Source organism: Canis lupus, chromosome 4, assembly GCF_003254725.2.
Source record: "Canis lupus dingo isolate Sandy chromosome 4, ASM325472v2, whole genome shotgun sequence".
Classification (NCBI taxonomy): Eukaryota; Metazoa; Chordata; class Mammalia; order Carnivora; family Canidae; genus Canis; species Canis lupus.
In genome coordinates, this window is record NC_064246.1 from 11,152,303 (window position 1) to 11,175,196 (window position 22,894).

Sequence of the window (22,894 nt, forward strand, 5' to 3'; positions counted from 1 at the left end):
TTGTGCATGCTATTTTCTCATACTTCTGGTAGCAGTTGATACCATTATCATGTGTCTTTTTTTCCTCTTCAGCCAACACTCGTATTTTAATAGGTTGTTGAATATGACTTTTTAGTTTTTGAATTCTTGACCAAGCACAGTGAAGGTAGGAGGAGGTTGTATAAAGAGCTTAGACTTTTCATTTAAGTAGACATTCAAATATATTTGAACTGTAAATACATCAGCATTTATTAGTTGTGTGACCTTGGGCAAATTACCAATTTTTAAAAAAGATTTATTTATTTTAGCGAGAGTAGTGGCAGAGGGAGAAGGAGAGAGAGAATCTCAAGCAGGGTGCCTGCCAAGTGTGGGGCTCAATCCCATTACCCCAAGATCACGACCTGAGCTGAAACCAAGACTCAGCTGCTCAACCAACTGAACCACCCGAGTGCCCCATAAATTACTTAGTTTTTGAGTTTCTTTCTTCACTTGTTGAATGGGATAGTGATGCCTACCCTTTTGAGGACTAAATTAGACTGTGATTATTGTATATCTGAAACTAATATAACACTGTTAACTATACTGGATTTTAAAAAAAAGACTGTGATTAAAGCAATCTACATAAAGCCTCCCTGTCATGTCACATAGTAGGCATTCAAATGTTAATATCATCATCTTCTTCCCTTAAATACCTGATGAATTTTCCCTGTATTTTCCCCCTTGAGTTCTCCCCTGCAAGGAATTTTAGATAAGATAGTAAAAATATCTCAGCTATTTGCTCCTCGTTAATCTGTTTTGTCAATTTAATATTTAAACTATTTTGACAAATATATTGGACGTGATGACTTTTTCTGACTTTTAAGTATTGAAGTAGGTAAGAGAGTTTCACGATTAGGACGGGTGGACAATTCTCAATTCAGTTCAACTTGTCAGTTACAAGGAAGGTACAGATAATTACTTACCAAACTAGAATTTTATTTTCTAATTAATTGCTATGAGTTTTGTACCTCTGTGGATTATGAACAAGATAGAGAAAAAATTACTTATTCTCTTTGGCCTTTTAGTCCTTTAAAAGCTAATTTGTAAAGTGGTGTTATTTAATAGGGTTGTATGGTGACAGATGGTAGCTACACTTGTGCTGAGCATAGCATAAACATATAGACTATGGAACCACTATTTGTGGAATCACTGTGTCGTATACCTGAAACTAATATAACATTATGTGTCAGCTCTACTTCAGTTTTAAAAAAAAGCCAATTTGTTAAGAATGGCTTTTAAATATAGTCTAGATACAGTTTCTTACTGGCTATTGTGATGTTTCTTTACCAAACTTGAGATTACAGTAATAATTTATTTATATCTCTATTTTTAGCTAACATGTCAAGTATTTGAGTGAATTTATAAAATTATTTCTCATTTGTTCACTGTAATTATGAAAAAATATAGCATAAAGGGCAAGTCTCTAATACTTCAATTTTAGGAAGTAGTTTTAACTTCTCTGTTCAAGATTTTTCTGTTTTAAAAATCAGATGTGTTACCAAATACCTAAAACAAAACTTTTAAGTACTCTTTTTTTGGGCAAGAGGAGGGCAGCTCCTGTCCCCTACCTTCTTGTGGAATCGGTGAAATTGGGTAAAGGCAAGGAAGACAGGGTAGAGGTGGAAGGAAAGTCACACATCTAACCATCTCTCATCTGTCTCTAAAAGATCAAACTCACTTTTTAATGTAATTAAAATGTTCAGTTGAGTCTTTTTATGTTGCATATGAGGGAATAGAATGTCAAGAGAGGCAACTTACACTCATAGGAACATACAGCTAGTTAATTTCAGAGCCAGAACTGAAGGCCACTCCTGACTCAGCTGTGTGATCCTAAGCAAATTCTTTAATCTCTCCAGACTTGCTTTTCAAGTGTCAGATGAGGGTCATGCCTGCTTTGTAAGGTTATATGAAGGAAGTAGAGATCATGTATATTTGTATTTATGAAGTGCTGATGTGTACCAGGTGCCCAATAAATGTTTGTCATCTGGGCTTACTGTAAATTACCTTTTTTGTAAACATAATAAGTAAAAAATTTGGCAATAAACACAGAATTGAATACTTTATGGTCTTTGACTTTTTAACAAAATGCATGGGGTGCAGACTAGAAGTAAAACTTGTTTTGGAAGATTCCCTGAATCATTTTAGCTTGAAAAAAAGGGGAGTTTTCCATCATCTTTAGATGCTCTGATTTTGGTCAGTGCATTATTGCCTTGGGTCAGATACACCAATTTATACTAAAAGCATTTTTGAAGACTTTTCTCTGCTCTTTCTTTTGTGAATTGTTCTTATGTGAGCTTTGATCCTCACTAAACAACCTTATAAAGAAAGGGAAATATCAGTGAAGTTTAAAGCTTATGCTTTCCACTCAATTTTTTTCCAGATAAATTTACAGCGTTCTGAATCTCATCTTTATGCCTGATCCTCCTGGTTGAAGAACTCAGAATTTTTCTTTAGCACAACAGCCTGTATCACACTAGTTGCATTTAAGCTTTATGCTACTTCCTTTGCCCTTTTAACAAACACATGTTCCAAGGATTGCATCATTTTAAATGGATGGAATAAGTCGAAATTCTCTTATTTGGGAAAACTTGGTTTTATTGACGACATGGAGTTTGTTTAGCACATTTATGGAAAGCATTTTGCTTTAGGTTAGTAATAATGTATAAACCAAAACCCAGAAACTTAGAAAACAAGTTTTATCTTTACTCTCTAAAACTTGTGGATGTACTTAGTTCAGTATTTTTCTTGATCAGACTAGTGAAGAATTTAAAAACTGAGGACTTAGAATTCAAAAGGATATGTGCACCCCTGCATTTATAGCAGCATTATTTACAATAGCCAAATTATGGAAGTAGCCTGTGCCCATTGATAGATAAATGGATAAAGAAGATTGGTGTATACACACACACACACACACACACGTACGCGCACACACAGGAATATTAGTCATAAAAAAGAATGAAATATTGCCATTTGCAAGGCTTTGAATGGAGCTAGAGAGTATAATGCTAAGTGAAATAAGTCAGTCAGAGAAAGACAAATGTTACATGATTTCACTCATATGTGGAATTTAAGAAGCAAAATAAATGAGTAAAGGAAAAAATAAGACCAAAAAACAAACTCTTAACTATAGAGAACAAACTGTTGGGTCACAAGAGGGGAGGTTGGAGGATGGGTAAAATAGATGATGGGAAATATCAGAAAGGGAGACAGAACATGAAAGCCTCCTAACTCTGGGAAATGAACTAGGGGTGGTGGAAGGGGAGGTGGACGGGGGGTAGGGGTGAATGGGTGACGGGCACTGAGGGGGGCACTTGACAGGATAAGCACTGGGTGGTATTCTGTATGTTGACAAATTGAACACCAATAAAAATAAATGTATTAAAAATAAAAAAATAAAATAGATAATGGGGATTAAGGAACGCATTTGTCGTGATAAGCACGAAGTGATATATGTATGTGATATATGGAATTGTTGAATTATTATATTGTACACCTGAAGCTAAGATAATACTGTATATTAACTCTACGGGAATTAATTGAAAAAAAAAAAAAACCTGGAGGACTTGGGACCAGTCTTAGGCTCATTTAGTTATTTTCTTTTCCTTTACTTTAACAGTGGAGCTCTTAAGAAGTCATAGTGTCTAGATGTTTACTTGAGAGATTAATATTCCTTTCTTCTGAAGTTTAAAAGGATTTTAAAAAGTTTTGTACAGTGAAAGTCCAACTGATAGCATGTACATTAAGGAAAGCTACTTATCTTAGAATATTCTCCAGACTATATGTTAAAAGCTTAATCTGCTGAAAATGAGCAATAAAATATCTCAGGCAGTGTATATGAATATGTAATTAAAATACTTATGCTACTAAGTGAAAACTCTCTTCCAATGTAGTATCTACAGTTATGTTTGCCACTTCATAAACTCTAAGTATTGGCTGAATGAATAAATAAATGCAAGTTGATATTGAGCTTTGGATTGGTAGTTGGTTTTGAAAAATCAGTTTATAAGTTTTAATTAAAAGGACAGTTTGAGCTAGGGCTCAAGCTGTGGCCTGTGTGTCTGTAAGATCCCTAAGTCTCCAGAGAAGAGCAAGAGGAAAATGGAAAGAGGTTGGCTGCATGGGGAGGGATTCCTCCGTTCCTCCTCGGACTTATTCTCCACTGGCTGCTTCAAGGAAGAGGAGATAGGGATCCCTGGGTGGCGCAGCGGTTTGGCGCCTGCCTTTGGCCCGGGGCGCGATCCTGGACACCCGGGATCGAATCCCACATCGGGCTCCCAGCATGGAGCCTGCTTCTCCCTCTGCCTGTGTCTCTGCCTCTCTGTCTCTTTCTGTGTGACTATCATGAATAAATAAATAAAATCTTTAAAAAAAAAAAAAAAAAAAAAAAAAGGAAGAGGAGATAGCTTTACTACCCATCATTTAGGCTTTGACCAGCATGCCTTCCAAGTAGTGTTTAACAGAAAAGTTTCCATCCAGCCATCAGGTACAGTATCTTCACTCGTGTCCACATCACTATTACTCTGTGTGGCATCTTAGAAATGGGTGATGCACAGCTTCAACTGATGACATCATTCTTGTGGCTGACTTATGATCTGGTATAATTCATTCGTCTGTGGAATCCAGAGGAATATTAGGACAGGAAGCCTAGCATGGCAACTAAGAACCATTGGCTTCCAGCTATCTTCACTGAGGAGTTCACGAATGTGGATCAGGCACCTAAAGGTCACATGGCTTATGTCACCTATGAAGGTTGTATCAGATACGATAAAGCCAGTGTGAGTCAGCAAATGTAACCTGGACCTCTTCTGTGTACCCTTTGATGAACAGAACTGTGTTCTCACCTTCAGCTCTTTCATCCTAGCAGGTGGCCATGAGGCACAGACTCAGCCTCTATGTGATGAGCTTTCTGGTGTCTGGTGGCTTTCTGGTTGTCATCAATGCTTTTAGCTTCTTCCTGCCAGCAGGATGTGAGAGTCGTGCCCCATTCAAGATAGTACATCCACTGCAGTACACTGTCTTTCTGCTCATGATGAATGACTTATTCCAAGTCACTGGCACCCCTTGCATTGGAGTTTCCTTTGCCCTGTGTCTGTCTCTGATGGTGTAGGTCAGCTTATTGGGGACTGTTTTCATCACCTCCCTGCTGTACCTGACTATAACCCCGCTGCCACCTTGTCTCTACATTGTACTTGCACAAAAAAATGCTGCCTCACTGCAACCCAGAAGGGAACTAAGGGCCTGGGTCTCACTCCTACCCACTGCCTAGCCTGAAGGAGCCAGAGGAGTTGTGAGGAGGGTGCCTAGATGTCCTGTGTCAACAAGGGCCAGTAGGAACACAAGGCACAAAGCAGCACTTGCTGGACCTGTGAGTGCAGTTCAGCCACACAATGGAGACTGTACTCTTCTACCTCTATCTGCTCTTTAGGGCCTCTTCCATCATGGAAGATGGAAGACCTCTGGAAGACCTTGGCAGATGCCCACCTATAAACCCTAATCTGGAGCTTCTTTTGCCTCTAGAAATCAGCCTGGCTTTCATGCCCATCCAATCCCAGCCCCACAGCCTTGGCAACAACCTTGTTTTTAACCCCACCCTTCAGTTTCAGACTAGACCCAGGTAATTCCCTCTGCCCTCCAGCAGTTAAATTCTTGTTCCTGCTTGCTTCTCAGGCTTCCCAAGAGTCCTGCCTAGCTCCTCTGGACTCAGTTTCCTGGAATACTCCCTTGGTTGAATCACCCTCAATAAGCCTCTTTGCAGGAAAAAGAACAATTTGATCTTATTTTTTGAATATAACTTTATTAAACTTCAACCAAGTCCGTAATAATTTTAATAATTTTAGTTGCTATTTTTTGCTAAGATATACCTAGGGATTTTCTTTAAGTAAAAAATTTGTGTTTGATGGTGGAAATTAAGGATGTAAACAATATCCCTAGGGAAAAAATAGTTAGGTTTAGTTAACGCTTTTGGGACGCCTGGGTGGCTCAGTGGTTGAGCGTCTGCCTTCGGCCCAGGGCGTGATCCCGTGGTCCTGGGATCAAGTCCCACATCGGACTCCCTGCTTGGAGCCTGCCTCTCCCTCTGCCTGTGTCTCTGCCTCTTTCTCTGTGTCTCTCATGAATAAATAAATAAAATCTTTAAACAACAACAACAAAGTTAATGCTTTTAAAGAAATTAGTAACTTAAAGCTTTTCTAACACTTTATTATAAAAAATACAAAAAAATTGTAAGAATTATGCAGAGAATACCATATACCCACTAATTAAATTTTTACAATTACTTCTTTATATTTGCTTTATCACATATGGATCTATCCTTCTGTTTATTCATCATTCCATTTTTTCCTGCATTTCAGACTAGGAGGCCTACATCAGCACACTTCAGCTCTTCACCATGCATACCAACAGTCAGCATTTAATATTTGTAGTGTTTTGTCATTGCTAAATGTAGATAAGTACATGTAGTATTCATTGTGTTTTGACAAATGCATACACCCTTGTAACCCAAACTCTTATGAAGATATAGACCATTACCATGACTTGAAGCAGTTTCCTCCTACCTCCTCTTCCACAAACCACCCCCCCTTACTGTGGCAACCACTTTTCTGAAATTTTTCACTAAAGATTAGTTTTGTTTGTTTTAGAATATTATTATTATTATTATTTTTTTTTTTAGAATATTATTTAAATGGGAACATCAGTATGTACTTTATGCTATAAGGCTTCTCTCTCTGAGCATAATGTTTTTGGGTTCGATTCATATTGTTGCATATTATCAGTAGTTGGTACCTTTTGATTGATGAGTTGTATTACATTGTGTACCGCAATTAATCTGTTGCCTTGTTTATGGATACCTGGCTATTTCCTGTTTTTCAGTATTATAAATAAGCTGCTGAGAACAAGTCTTTTACTTGCTGGGTATTTACATCTTGGTTGTCTCAAGAATTTATAAAATAGAGTGTTAAAATCGAGCTTACTCAAGTGTGTGTCTTTTCCACAAGTCCATATTTCAGTGAATGACACCAACTTTCACAGAGTTGTTCAAGCCATAACCTTGAGTATCGTCCTTGACTGCTTGCTGTCCCTGATCTGTCATGCATAACCACATATAAAGTGCTACCAGTACTGTCATCTTCACATTTATTCACTTTGCCATAGGTCTGTAATCATTATTCTACTTGAAGCCATCCCCATCTTTGAGCTGGATTGTCAAAACAACTTCCTAAGTCATCTCCTTGCCACCTCACTTGACCCCCACTCCATTCCTTTCTTCAAACTGTTGTCAGTGATTGTTGAAAAAATACACATTAGATCACATTACTTACCTATTAAAAAATGTCTAGTTTCCCAATGCTCTTAGGATAAAAAAAGTAAAATCCTTATTCTACTTTGCAAGTCTCTGTGTGATTTGACTCCTACATCTTCCTTTGTCTCCTCTTTCTAGCCACACTGGGTTTACATGTCTGGCATACTTCTCACTTTGGGCCTTGTCCTCCTCTGCTGTGGGTCGGCTCTCTAATTAGATCATTATCATTTCCACACAGTTGTGCCTTACTGTTTTCCATGCTAAAGGAAAACAAAAGCTGCCTGTATTTGTTGAGATTAGAATTGTCTGTGGAAACAGAAAATTAGAGCCAAACAAATAAATTGGAAGATTACTTCTCATAAAAAAGAGTATAGGTCTGGAGTAGTGACAGTGTTCCCTAGATACCTAGTAAAGCAAAGTACTTCTACCTTTGCAGTTCCCCACTCTTAGGATATGGCCCTTATCTTCATAATCCAAGTTGGAGCTTCAGACACCACAGTCTAAGCAGCATGGAAGAAGGGACAAAAGACATTGAATCATGAGATTTCCTAGAAACTCCCAGCATTTCCCTAGGCAGAACTTAGTTTCCTGGCCATACCTATTTTCAGGGAAGTCAGAGTAGTTATTTTAGGTGTCCAAGCACCCAGCTAAAAATTGAGGATTCTAATTGGGAGAAAGGGGACATTGGGGTATGCACTTTGCAACTGCCATATCTCCCTTGACATCATATCCTCTCTAGCTACTGTCTTGTTTTTCTGCATCATATTGGAATCAAAATTTCTTCAAAGAGTCTAATCATATTCTACTTCTCAACTCAAACCAACTCCAGCACTCACACTTCTACTTATGTGATTGTATTAGGGTTACTCATGATTCCAGTGTTTTAAAAATCCAAGGAATACTTTGAAGTCTTCATCTGACTTGATTTCTTAGTAGCTTTCAGTTCTTTTCTTTTTTCCTGAGGAATTCCTGTATGGGGATTAGCCTGGAGTTTTTACTCTGTCTTCTATGACTTTATCATCACCTACCACCATTCTGGAACCTTATTCCCTCTCTGATGTTTCAACATCTCCTATTCTACCCAATGTCCAAGTGTTGGAATTTCTCAAGGTTTAGTTTTTTAAAGTAAAGTAACAGATAAGATTCATAATTTTAACCATTTTTAAGTATTTTTAGACCATTTTTGAATATCGTTAAGTATATTCACATTGTCTCACAACCATCACCACCATCTATGTTTAGAACTTTTTTGCCTAGCCAAAGTGAAACTTTGGGACCAGGAAACAAGACCCATTCCCTATTCACCCTGTCTCTCTCTTACATTCTACTTGGTAAATTTTCAAGGTTACTTTCATGTCTAAATTGGAAGGATCTTTGTTTCTTCTTCATGTCCTTCAAAGGTGAAAGCCTCAGATTCCATGATCTTAAATATCATCCAATCCCAAATTTATATTTCCAATTAAATTTTTTTCCTTCTGATCACTAGGTTATCACCTTAGCCTGATATTTCCACTTGGCTGGAAATCCACTTCAATGGCTTATTGACTTTAAAAAGTGTGACTTAACTAAAACTTCTGTGTTCTTAGTCTCATTTGGTCTCCTTCTTATTTACAGTCTCAGTGATGACACTAGCCATCCAGTTATTTGACCCAGAAGCCTGATTGGTGACTTGATAGCTCCTCTTCCTCACTCCTCCCCAATCAAATCAATCAGTAGTCTTGGCAGTTCCACACTTAATATATGATGATTTGCTTCATTTTTCTTTATCTCTACCATCCTGACCCTTCTCCATGCTCCATCATCTCTTGCTTGATAATTGCAGTGCCCTCTTAGCTCATCTCTGTACTCTTTCCTGCCTCCAATGTGATCTGTAAAACACAAAAAGGGTCATGTTTCTCCAAGGCTTAAAGCCCTTCACGGCCTTCCTAGTGCTGTTAGAATGAGACCCAGTCCCCTTCCCCATGTAAAGCTCTCTAGGCTTTATCTGAATTGGCCCATGTGCCCCTCTCCACCTCACTGTTGCCCTTTTCTCTACCTGCTGGTTGTCTTTCATTTCCTTTAACATGAGTTCCCTCCTGCTTCAGGGACTCTGCTTGCTACTTTCTTTATGTTTTCTTGGCATCTTTCAGGTCTTAAGTGACATCCTCAGAGAGATCCCTCTCACCTAATACAAAGTGCGACCCCTCTTATTGTTCTGATTCAGGGCATCATGTTCTTTTTTAAACCCTCCCCCACTTAAAAAATGATTTATTCCCTCTGCCTTTATTTCATTTCTCCCAGCAGATTTATTTTATTGTGTTTGTTCATTTCTCCCAGTAGATTATAAGTGTGATTAGGGATTGGTTTTTTTTTTTTTTTTTTTTTTTTGATTAGGGACTGTTTAAATTCTATTCGCTATTTATGCCTAATGTTTAATGCAATGACTGGCACATATCTGGCTTGCAGTAAATATTTAGAAATGAGTGAATCTTTCTCCCTTTTCCTGACATGATTTGCATTGCCCTTGTTGATGTAATTGTGCTTCATATAATGGCATCTCTGTTAGGTGATATCATTGCAACTTGTAAGTTTCTTTCATGAAACTTCTTGTACCTTGTAATTAAAGTAAGGGTTGTTTGGTTGTTGGTTCCTGACTATACTATCAGCGTTGTGTGAGAGTACTGGCCACAGCTCTTTTGGACTATCATTGTTGCTCTTTGGTTAAGCATAGTGTCTTACACTCATCTTGTTATATAAATGAATGCATGGTGGTAAAAATATACTTCACCAACTGGTTCATATTTCATAATAGAGGATAGTTATTGCCATTTTATCAGCTGTGAATAAGTATTAGAAATTGAGGATGTACTGAGAGAATCTTAATTTCTTGAAACCACCATTTGGAAAGTTTAGTGGGTTTTTATTGTTGGATTCCTCTTAGACGTTAAGAACCTACAAATTCACAAAGGAAAAAAATGTTACGAAATTTTACTCTAAGAATCATATGACGATGCCTGAAATTTTGCCAAATGTAATTTTGCACTTTTTTAGATTAGTGAAATTTTAGTACATCTGCATGTTTGTCTTTCCAGGTCTCCCTTGTGACATCATTAGTACATTTAAGCCTCTTGAGTTGCTTCTTTGGAAATTTTCATAATCAATTAAATTCATTTTTGAAATGTATAAATTCTTCGAGTATTACTCATAACTTTTTATGGGTTCCACACTTTTTTTCTATATCAGAAAGATTTAAAATTACTTTTGCAGAAAAATACATTTATAGTAGATACTTTCTATCATACTGTACCAAATTTAGTAGGGTAATACTTTAATTTTCTGGCATCCTCTTAAATGTGGTAATTTGCAACATTAATTCAGGAAAATTTAGTGGTTTTAAAATTTCTGGCATGTGCAAGGGGATCCAATATAACTTTATGTTAGGCTTCATTGGACTCAGCTTCCCAGCAGCCTTTATCCGAGGGCCCACCAAATGCTCTAGACCCAGAGACATGCTTGCCTATAAAGCTTTTGTTCCTTCTTCCTAAGATCAAAGTCCAGCTCATTATAAAATGCCTGGGGCACAGGATTTTCTGATCTTGGTAGAAGCACCATCTACTCACTTTTTTTGAGTATTACTACGTTCCTGTTATTTCTCTTTTAACCCATCTCAGGAAAACAAAAAACGAGTGAATGGCTTGCTGGTTACATTTGGTATACACATGTTTAGTTAAGGGCATATTGTATTTATCTAAATAGTGATTTTGAAATAAATTATTTAGCTGCCAACATTATAAAATTAGGAGATTTTATATCCCAGTCTGGTTTGGTAGCTTTTCTTAGAAAATCTGAAAGTCTGGTTACTTTGGGCCAGCTTCTACACATGCTAGTTGGAACTACTGATGTGCTCCTGTTTGCCTTACCCTCTACCAGTCCCTCTAATTCCCTGACCCGGAAGTCTGGTGTCTGTTACCATTTATCCTTGTTGTCATACTGTTGGTTTTCTCATGGTGGAGTAAATAATCCTTGTACCACATCTGTAGGTCAAGAGGAACTATGAATGAGATAGCGGTGAATTCCAAGAAAATGAGAAAACATGTACTTGTTTGGGGGCAATGAATACTTTTTGTCTATTTTTTCATCTGTGTAATGTATATTTGAATTAAATATATATTTAATTCATATAAATTTTATATATATTTAATGTATATTTAAATACATTACATTACACAATGCATTGTGCCCATTCCTAACTGTTCCTCGCCTGTCTCCAATCAACATTGGAGCCAAGGATTCTTGATTAATATATATGATCCTATCAAAATAAGTGATTCCACCTTTGGTTCCCTCAGAGGATGGTAGATTGTTCTAGATACTTACAGCTCTCTTGCAAATGAAATGTCTAGGTATCCTCTTTGTGACTTGTCAGGAGGGTAGCTCATGTTGGTTTTACCAATAATTAGGCCTTGAAAGACCTGACAAGTTCACTGTAAGTAAAACAGACTTTGTCCTCAAAGATAATTTATCTTCGGAGGGGGTTTGAGCCTGTTTAAAATAGAAATATAAGTGGCATAAGAAAGACAATATAGCAGCTTGAAGGAGGGAAAGATTATATTGAATTGAGATCTTGAAGTTGCTTTTATGCTTTGTGATGAATAACAGGTAGAAATTGAGTGCAGGAGACAGTGGGATAATAGAACTGCTTATAGAAAGCAAAAAAAAAAAAAAAAGAAAAAAGAAAAAAAAGATGGGGATGGGGTCTGGGCAAGATAGTGGATGGTGGTGGTATTGAAAGTAGAGGGGACTGAGGAAAACTAAGATCAGAGGTGGGTTGTGGCCTGGTTGTGGATATCCTTAATATTCGCCAAGAAATTTGTGCCCAATTTAAGAGATGGTGAATAAGCCCTGGCAGACACAAGTTACAGGAGGGAAATACCAGAGCTCATGAATTGAAAGGGGGAAAACTAGAAGTGCTGTCATCAAGTTTTGTGATGTCCTCCAGGACTCAGAGGTTCTCCAGCTCAGCTCTCCCTTCCACCCTGATGGCCTTATCCCAAAGCTGATTCTTCTATAGCAGCAGGACTCCATGTGGCATTGTTTCACATCTAGAAGGAGAGAACCTTTATAGAAATTCTCTTGAAAAAGCCAAAAAGCTTCATTCTCAAAAATATCTATCAAACTAACCTCTTCTCATTTGTCTTTGGCCCATATTGGACCATATTGGATCACATGCCTATTCTTTCTTTTTTAAATTGTGGTAAAACCCACATACATGAAATTTACCATCTTAACCATTTTTAAGTGTCCAGTTCAGTGATAACAGAAAACATTCATATTAGTTGAATCACCAGCCATCACCAGCAGCCATCTGTATAGCTTTTTCCATCTTGTAAAACTGAAACTCTATTAAACAGTAACTCCTCATTGCCACTCCTGGCAGCCCCGAAAACAAGTCACCATTCCACTTTTTGTCTCTATGATTATTTTGACAACTTGAGGTAAGTTTCTCATATAAATGGAATCATAGAGTATTTGTATTTTTGTGACTGGCTGATTTTACTTAGCATAATGTTGTAACATATGTTAGAATTTCTTCCATTCTAAGACATTATGTATATATAGCACATTTTGCTTATCTTTTTATCCATTGGTGGATACTTGTGGTGTTTCCACATTTTAACCATAATGAACTGTGCGATTATAAATGTGGATATATAAACATCTCTTTGTGACCCTGATTTCAGTTATTTTGGGTATATAACCAGAAGTGAAATTGGTAGATGATGTGCTAATCCTATTTTTAATTTTTTAAGGAACTGCCATTGGTGTTCCACATTGCTGTTTTCCACAGCAGCTTGTACCATGTCTACCAGCCATGTGTAAGGGTTCTGCTTTATCCATATCTTTGCTAGCACTTACTTTCTGCTTTTTTTTTTTTATAGTAGCTGTCCTAATGAGCTTTTTTTTTTTTTTTTACGTGCTTATTAGCCATTTGTATGTCTTCATTGGAGAAAAGTCTATTCAAGTCTGCCCATTTGGGGATCAAGTTGCTTTTTTTTTTTTTTTTTTTTTTGTCATTAAGCTTTAAACGTGGCTACTCTTAAACCAGCCCCTGGCAGTGGAGTGGCATCATTCTATTAGATCCAGGTTGATTCCTGGATCCTGGGTAGACAGCTTATATTGCCTAGTTATGTATAGAAGATTGTGTTCAGTTTCAACACATGTAAGGAGATGGTGGGATATCATGGTGGAGATATGATTAGAAGGTTACATGTCTGAGTCTGGATCCTGAAAGGAGCAAGGAGAGATTTTACTAACTGATGTTGAAGCTTTTAAAGAACCATCTGGCAGAGTTAGTAATGCCTAACAAATACTGTAATGCCCACCAGCATGTCCCACCTCCCTTTGAATTGGCAGAATTATGTGTGTAGTTGACCAATGGAATATGAAGGAAGTAGTATGTTTTTCTTTGAGGCCAAGGGTAGTAAAAGATCCATGCAGGATTCTTCCTATTTTTCTCCCAAAGGGAGACAGAAGGCCATGGATTCCAGATGGGCAGCTGTAAAATGGAAGGGTCCCCAAACCTTGGGTCCCTGAATGTTTGTTTAGAACCAAGTTCTTTACTGATTTATGCAGTCCATTTAACAGGAGAAAGAAGCTTTTGTTGTAATAGTAGCATAACCAGTACATACCTCATCATTATTTTTTTTTTGAAGCAAACTTTTCTTGAATCCAGTATTCACTTCTTTGCCTACTTATCTAGTACAGCTTGCATAGAATTTTATCTTATTCATATGTGAGGGATACCCCTACAGATCTGCCATTGTGCTGATCTGCCATTACCAGGATCAGTGCCACTGGGGCTTACTGAGCTAAGTAGGATTATTTGCTTGAAGAAGATCAAGGAAGGTAATGTGGATGTGGTAAAATGTGTTGCTTAAAAAAGCATATAATGTGAATTCATGTAACGGGGTTAATGGGCCTATGAAAAGTCAGAGACTTGAAAATTACAATCAAGGTTTGATAACTTGATTTTGTTAAGATATCGATACTATTATATTTTTTCCCAAGTTACATACTGTTAAACCATTATATTCAAGTCATATACAAGTTATAACTGATAGTTCAGATTTAATCTTTTTATAACTACCCATGATAGCAGATATGATAGAGATACGGTTAATCCTTCTGAGGAATTATAATAAAGTGATAATTGGAGAATGAAATAGAATCATAGATCCTTATGTCCCAAGGGAACCAAGAAACTGGTTCTTCACTAACACTATAGGTCATCACAAATAACCTATCCATACCCCATGAAAACTCTCCTTGATTTGGAGTACAGGTCAGAAGGTGGGATCCATGCTTTCTTTCACCCACAGTGTTTTTAACAATTATAACCAAAATAGGTAACATAGAAATCAGGAGATGGAACACAAAAACCTAGCTCATTTTTAAAAATGGGCAGGTATAGTCTTCTGAGCTAGTGCTAGCTAGTGATGGAACTTTGGCATCCCACTCTACAAAGCCTATACTTGTCCCAACTTGCCACTCACATACTTACGCCACCACTTCACACATTTTAGTTGAAGAGTTTCTCATTATTATGCACATATACCTTGGGAGAATAAATTCTGTCAGTGATTTAGAGTTTATGTTCATTTAAAGAATATCACTCAGTTCATTTATTCTGATAAGCAGATTCCTCAAGATACCATTTTTTGAATGAGTTATGGGAGACTGTGTAGATGGAGCGGCTGTACTTAAGATACACCAAGTGCCGAGTAATTGGAAAGTCTTAGGTGATTGTTGCCTCTTTCTCCTTGGTTTATCTCCTTCATCACTGTTAATTACTTTAACAGATGCTTCTTAGATCCTAAGTGCTAGATTCAAATGTTTAAAAGTGAACAAGATACAGTTTGTTGGCTATCAGGAGACCACCTCATTGGTGGGATTGGTAAATTGAGCAAATAAATAAGCATTATAATGTTACCACAACACAGAATGGGAGGGGAGAGGCAGGTGACTTCTGACTGAGAGGGCTGGGAAAGTTTTCATAGTGGGGGGGGGCGCATCTGAACTAGATTTTGGTCAATAAGTAGGAGATCACTGAACTTTTTGAAATAAATTAGTTAAGCCTGCATATCACGTGGAACGGTTTGCAGCTCCCTATCAATGATTCTCAGTGGGGCATAAAAGAGTCTTCACCTTGCACAGCAGTGTGGGACCATAAAAATAACTGGGCAAGATGAAACTGCAAACTGCTTTCAGTAATCAATGAGGAAATTGAATGATGTGCAGCTTCGAAGACTTTTTGTGAAAACATTAAAAATTTCCCTGTCAGTGATAGATATATAGGAATATGAAAAAGGTATTAAAACTACTATTTAATGCACTGTATTTAAATGGTAAAAATATAGGAATCATGTGTTTCATTTCTTTTGAAAAAATCGTCAATAGTTGGAACTGTGGCTTTTTTATTGCACAGTTTGTAATATGGAGAGAGAGTATTTTCTCTGCCTCAGTGAATTGTCATGACCGTAAGTCTAGATCAAATTGCAACATGTCATCCTTTGTACTTTCAAGGTTGTGAAATATCTCCCAGAGTGTCTTTAATGTGAAGTGTTTTGCCAGTTTCAGTTTCTCCTTGTCACAACCACTTTCATCATTTACATCCCCGAATTTCTCTTCAGTAAGTCTCCTCTGGCCTCATATCATCAACCCCTACCTACTAGTGGCAGCATCAACATTCCCATCCTCCCCTATGGATTCTATAACCCTGATGTTTGACTCAAGTTTCACTTCCAGCAATGTCACTGTTTGTTTGTTTGCTGTGCTTTCATCTTGATTGGCCAGTTTCCACTTTTGATTATCCATTTTTATAAAATCTCACTTGGTTTTGGTCCTGGGAGACAAGAAGTCAGGAATTGTAATTCCTTGCTTTGCTATCTGTCCATGAACTAAATACAGATGTGCAGTAATCCCCAAGAGACCTTGAAAGAAGCAGCATGATTAGTCACTGATCAAGATGCATGTTATATATGTATGTGTGTGTGTATATATATATATATATATATATAGTATACTGAAGAGCTGGCAGTGGAATGTGTATTTGATGCAACTACTCATAATTAATGTACTTTGGTAACTGGAACGTAAACTTGTCTTGTTGGGGGATTGGTGGTGTTTACCTAAGCATGGTAACTAAAATTTGTGCATCTTTCAACTGTGCAAAGCCAGGACTGTCTATATGGACTTCTTGAGTGGGTTCATCCTGCCCTTTGGTGGAAGTTCAGCATCTGTAGCCCTGGCCACTGGATGCCAGTGTGGCCCACTGTTGTGTCACTGTGACAACCAAATGCTTCTGACATTCTCTGTCTGTGCCTGAGGGTGGTGATCCTTCGCTGGATTGAACTATTTGGGGCTGTCTCTGGGTTACTCTGTCATTAATGAATCAGAGTGTTGAGGGGCAGCCACTCTGCTGCTAGTTGAGCTTTCAGATGAACTCCCCATAAGTATATGGTGCTTTCCACTTACTTCATAAGCCAAGTGGGTCAGAAATTACTCTTGCCAGAGGCATGTGACTTCAGGACTAGCTGGACTTTGCTACATACCTATCTGCTGCCTGACTTCTTTGAATCATCATTTCTTCATCTGCAAAATATGTGAAACATATCTGATTTACAAGATTATTGCGTGGAATACATGGGAAATATATATGAATATTAGACAAATATGAAGAATTGTTCTGGAGATGATGAATAACTCAATCAGTAAGATGCATTTCTTAGATTTAAAATGAAATGCAACAGAGCCTTCTAATGTCTCCGCAAAGTAAACATCCTCAGCTTTTAGACACCCCCTCATGTGAGAAGTTCACTACTTTCCCATCTCCACTTTTCAGAGTTTTCTAGTTGGCTCTTTTCTCATGTAGCTCTCTTCATGGTGAAATGCAGCAAATTGACTCACAATCCATTAGTACGTGAAGTAACTTTAGACAGCCTTCTCCATGAGGATAGACCTTATTTCTCTATTGATATAAGGAAGATAGAGCACAAATGAGCTGTGTTTTTTTTTTTTTTTTTGTGAAGCAGGCTGCAGATGGCTCCCAGCTGGTAGCCATTTTGAATGATGAATTTTCAATCGTTTAGAGTATAAATGTCAAGTTAGAGTGTTCAGTGTTCTTTTCCTGGTCCAAGAATAAATATTTCGAGTAAAGTCAGCATAAATAGACATCTCGTTGGTTGATCTGAGATACTGTTTACTTACCTGTGGATTTTTAACTTAATGTCTGGATTGAAGAATTTGGTGAAATAAGCACGTTAGTAGAAATGTTGGCTTGGCAAGGGTTTCCATCATCTGTAAGATATTATCCTATAATTGCTGCAAACTTGCAAAATCTGTAGTATAGTGAACATTGGTAGATATGTTCTCTTTCCACATGGTGTACTAATCTGGAATTTGTTTGGAGATGGAAAAACATTATCATTTGAGCATTGAAGAATATAAGTAGAAATTTTTTTATTGTAGATGAAGCTACATGTAGAATTTGATTGGATTTTATTTGTTTTATTCTAATTTTGACAAGTTATTTTGGTTAAGTGAAATTATTTAAATGATTCCTTGTAAATCTGTGATGAAATGTTTTTCAATAGCTGATAGAACTTTTTTTCCAATTAAAAATTTTCCAAATTCCAACACATGTAAGCATTATTCTCCCTTGCCATCTCTTCCTTTTTTACTCCACATAGAAACTCAAACCAAACTGGAACATAGGATTCTATGTTTATTAAGTATCTTTTTAATATAAAAAAGCAGTGTTACTACTCTTTGATTAGGGTACATTATGGCCTGTTTACAAAATACAAATATGAAAAAGTTAAGATGACTCATTAGCTCCTAAGGTATTACATATCCACAGTATGCTATCATCATCAGACTTTTATTTATGAGAAAATAACTTTTAACTGTAGATGAACTACAAAAATACATATTCTGATATAAACAATCTTAATTGCTTCATATGTTTCAAAATTGATATTCTTGGCTCAGATACTTTTGTTACTATAAATATTTCCTGTCCGTCAAATCTGAGATTAGCATAAGAATGAAGTTACATTTCCATTATTATGTTAAGTAATGGGTATAGCAATCTAACAATGGGAACTTAAAATAGTTATTTTTCAAATAGTTTCATCTTTAGATGACCAACTCCAAAATCTCCTCCCCTCCCATGACATATAGGATTGCTGCTTATAATAGAAGAACTAAAGAGACCTAGCAGAAATTGGTAGAATTGAGAAGACATTTTCTTGACAATGAAGATGTCCAGAGGTTGAAACTGACCTATTTGGTTTTGTTTGATTGATTGATTGATTGATTGATTGATCACACACACACACACACACACAGAGAGAGAGAGAGAGGCGGAGACACAGGCAGAGGGAGAAACAGGCTCCATGCAGGGAGCCGACATGGGACTTGATCCTGAGTCTCCAGGATCACGTCCTGGGCCAAAGGCAGCGCTAAACTGCTGAGCCACCCAGGCTGCCCGAAACTGACCTATTTGAAGTGGCATAAACATATGCATCCAGAATTCTGAGTTAGACCAAGTCTTTAGAATATTTAAGGTGTCATTTAGTGTTTATTGAAAATGATTCAGTAAACATTGAGCTTTGATTTTTATGAAGGTAGAAACCAGGACAATAATATTAAAGAAACAACACCCAAAAAACTAGCTAGAACTCACCTTAGGATTTTTCTCCCTGAGACAGAAGATAGTTATTTTCTTCCTGGAGATTTTGTGGTTTGCTCACTGAGGCATTGCTTCACCTAATTGGCATCATGATACCTGGACTCCTTGTTTCACCAGGAAGCACTAGCCATTTTAAGCATGTTTCCCAGTTTTCAGTTCAAATTTCACACATCTTATGTTTTGCAGAGGGGTTGGTCAGAGTTAGCCACTTAGACACTTAATTGAATTATTCCTTGAATGCAAATTGCACATTTGGACAGTATCCTGGCTTGCTTAAGAATTGGGGCATAACATTGATTTCTGGAAAGTAGTTTTCTTGTAGGAATTGGTTGGATTGTGGAAAATGTATAATATTCTTTTGAAAAGCTGTCAGTGTTTTTATCCATTATGAGATCCTCAAAATTAACTACTTTAGTGGTCCCAGTTCTGTGATTTTTAAAAACATCACTTTAATACTTAAAATCCAAACAAGTTTTAAATAAAACTTGTGAAGATGCCAAGAGATTGCCAGCACCTCCTATTCTAGTTTGCCCGTGATTATCTCTGTTGATGTGCTGATCCTGCAAAGGTGAGTAAGCACTTAAGTAAGGGTTGTCTGGAAGCCTTGGGACATCTTTTTAAGACTATAACTCATCTATCTGTAAGCTTTCTAGCCACCCCTCCCCCCCTTTTTTTGCCTCAGGAGAAATCCCAGCTTTATCTCTTGACTTCCTATAGCTGTTTTATTAATGTACAGCTTCTAGAATAATGGGTTAAAATAAGTGTTTAAAGTAGTTAAGGTCTGATTTAATGTTTATAGAAAATTAATCAAAATTAGTAGTTTGTTCTTTGAGCTTTGGTTTTGCAAAGGTAGAAACAGCCATAATAAGATTAAAAAAAAAAAAAACCTAGCTGGAACTCAGTTTGTTTTTTTGTTTTGTTTTGTTTTAGACATAAGAGAGTCATTTTCTTCTCAGAGGTTTTTGTGGAGTCTTTGATTTCAGCCCAGCTCTGGACCTCACCTTTTCTAGCTCCTCTATTTACCTTGAGTTACCTTTCTGTTGTCTTCATGACCATTTAGGACATTTTCTTAAACATAGCTTGTTGGATACAGAGCTTCTGACTTGCTTAGTTAGTGCCCTAGGTTCTATGTCTGCACCTCACGATCTGCATCCTCATCCCATTTCTGCTAGGGCTCATGCTTCAGCTCCCTTTTCAGTAATCAACTTCAGCAGCTTTAGTCCTAGGGTTCCTGGACTGACGTTGCCCTGTACTCCCAGCAAAGAACTGTATTTCCTCCTCCTCCTGATCACTCTACTGCTCCATAACTGGTTGAGACTAAAACCAGCTATTCGTGTGCAATGTCCTTGCTGTAGGTACTGGCTTGGAGTCATTGGAGGTGATGGTTTGAAAAGTTTCATTGATTACTTCCTAAGGGAATTTTCACTTCTAAAAGTGAAGTAAATATGGCCTCTTCATATTTGTAGTTACTTTCCCAGTTTTTAGAGTTGGTTTGTGCTGAATGATAACCAACCACACATGCTGGATGGCTTTGATTTGTGTCATGTCTTCAAGTCCCTATGAACATGTCCATATGCAGATCCATAGGCAGGTAGAGAAGACATGAGACCTACTTGCTGTCCCGGTTGTGTGAAATGAGCCTTGAAGCACCTTAGACTGTCTGGAGTACCTGCCCTCCCTCCTCCTAGACTCCTAGACCTTTCTACATGTACACCTCTCCTATATGGGACACGTTCTCCACCTTTTCTCCAGCTAGCTGTTTCTCTTCCTTTAGTCACAGCATTAATAGGCATTTCCTTGATATAACTTTCCTTTCTTTCCATGTCTGGGTTAGGACTCCCTCTATACTCTCATTATCACCCTGCCCCATTCTGAAACTTGATACATAGTACATAATGGTGGATTAACCTGTCCTCTCTCTTGTTAAACCATGACCTCCTGGAGGGAGGCACCATGTTATTTCCTGTTGTATCAGGTGTTTCCAGGACAGTGCCTGACCAAAAGTAATCAATATGTAATTAACTCAAGGGTCAATATTATCTAACAATCACTATAGACCATGTTCTTTGGGGTTTTCCATGTTTTTTGTTTTTTTAAGATTTTATTTATTTATTCATGAGAGACACAGAGAGAGAGGCAGAGACATAGGCAGAGGGAGAAGCAGGCTCCATGCAGGAGGCCTGATATAAGACTCCATCCCAGAACCCTGGGATCATGCCCTGAGCCAAAGGCAGACGCTACCCAGGATTCCCTTCCACATATTTTCTTACCAAAACCTCCCAACAATTCTATGAGTAGGTACTGTAATTAATTATACAGAGGATAAAAAGCTGACAAAAGTAATCTACCCATCATGATAGCTAGAAAGCGGCAGAGGTAGTACTTGACCCTAGAGCCACCCGTGCTTAATGGCTGGATTAACAACAAATAGAGGGATGTCTCAGAAGGTATCCAGTTGGAGCTCTGTATGGTGATTGCAGCCTAGTGAGTGACTTGTATGCTTGGCATGGACTGGCCACAGATCACGGAATCACTTTTTTCTAATCATAGACAACAGGTCAGTTACGGGTGTCAGATTCTAGTAACTAGTAATTTGTTTTCTCTAAAAGGTTTGACATTTACTGTAGCTCATAAAACTTTGGGGATCATGAAATTTGAAAGGTAAAACTCTGGTTTTAGAGTTAGGGATACTAAGCTTGGCATAGTCTCCCTTCCCCACAGATAGTGTCAATGTGGGTAGTTTGAAATTGAGTGTTTCTGAGTCCCACCACTTCACTACACAGTGGAGACCCTGGACTGGTTGGGAGGCTTAAAGAGAGTATGTGTAAAGTAGCATTTTGACTTGATGGCTCTTATCCACTATGAGGCTGTTTTCTGTGGCATATTATTTTCTGTCATGGAGCAACTGTTCGTGTTTAATATGGGGAAACCATATATATGCAGGGTGATTTCTAAGAAGTTCTGCAAATGATTAAGATTTTAGAAAGTTATGTCTTGCCACCATATATTGTCAAAGAAGCCTCTCTATTTATAGTATTCTAATTATGGCACCCAACATTATTTACTGGATTAAATGGCCAAATTATTTAATTTAGGAAAAGTATACAGATTATTTTCTTACTACTTCCCCACCAGCAGCATTATAGTAAAATCTCATTTTTCCATTTTATCTCTTTGGGTACCTTAGCCAACATAGAGGAAAATTCTGAATCAATTTTTAGTCACTTTGAAGATACATGTATGAATAGTAGCTCGAACTATAGGTAATAAATGTGACCAATGAGGGATGCCTGGGTGGCGTAGTGGTTGAGCATCTGCCTTCGGCTAAGGGTGTGATCCCGGGATCTGGGATCGAGTCCCACATTGGGCTCCCTGCATGGAGCCTGCTTCTCCCTCTGCCTATATCTCTCCTCTCTGTGTCTCTCATGAATGAATAAATAAAACTTTAAAAAAAAAAACCGTGACCAATGAGAAGTCCCTCCTCGTTGGAGCTTCCTGCCCTTATTCAGTGACTTTTGAACTTACTCATAAATTTACTTTTCTTGGCTTTCAGGACTTGAATGATTTTGAAGATTATATTTTAGAAAACCTTTACTAACCACCTCCCTTAACTCGACCTTTTAAGACAATGGCTGTGAGCCATCTTTATGAACAGATCTTGTGCTAGCACTCAGTCCACCGTCAGACAGTTGGCTTTTTTCTTTGTGTCTCTGACTGGACTGTAAACTTGTGGACACCAGGAATTGTGTCTTATTCATAGCACTTGTGGTACCTAGGTAGGCTCTTGATAAATACTTGTAGGATGTTAAAGTCATGTGTGTTATGCACAAATCCTAAAGCAT

General features: G+C 37.6%; 1 protein-coding gene and 1 pseudogene across 5 annotated transcripts in view; both read left to right on the forward strand.

Moving 5' to 3' along the window:
- Positions 1 to 22,894, forward strand: part of BICC1 (BicC family RNA binding protein 1) — a 271,306-nt gene that overhangs the window by 132,560 nt on the left and 115,852 nt on the right. The gene's annotated exons all lie outside the window — the stretch shown is intronic.
- Positions 4,823 to 5,639, forward strand: LOC112651634 (5-hydroxytryptamine receptor 3C-like; annotated as a pseudogene).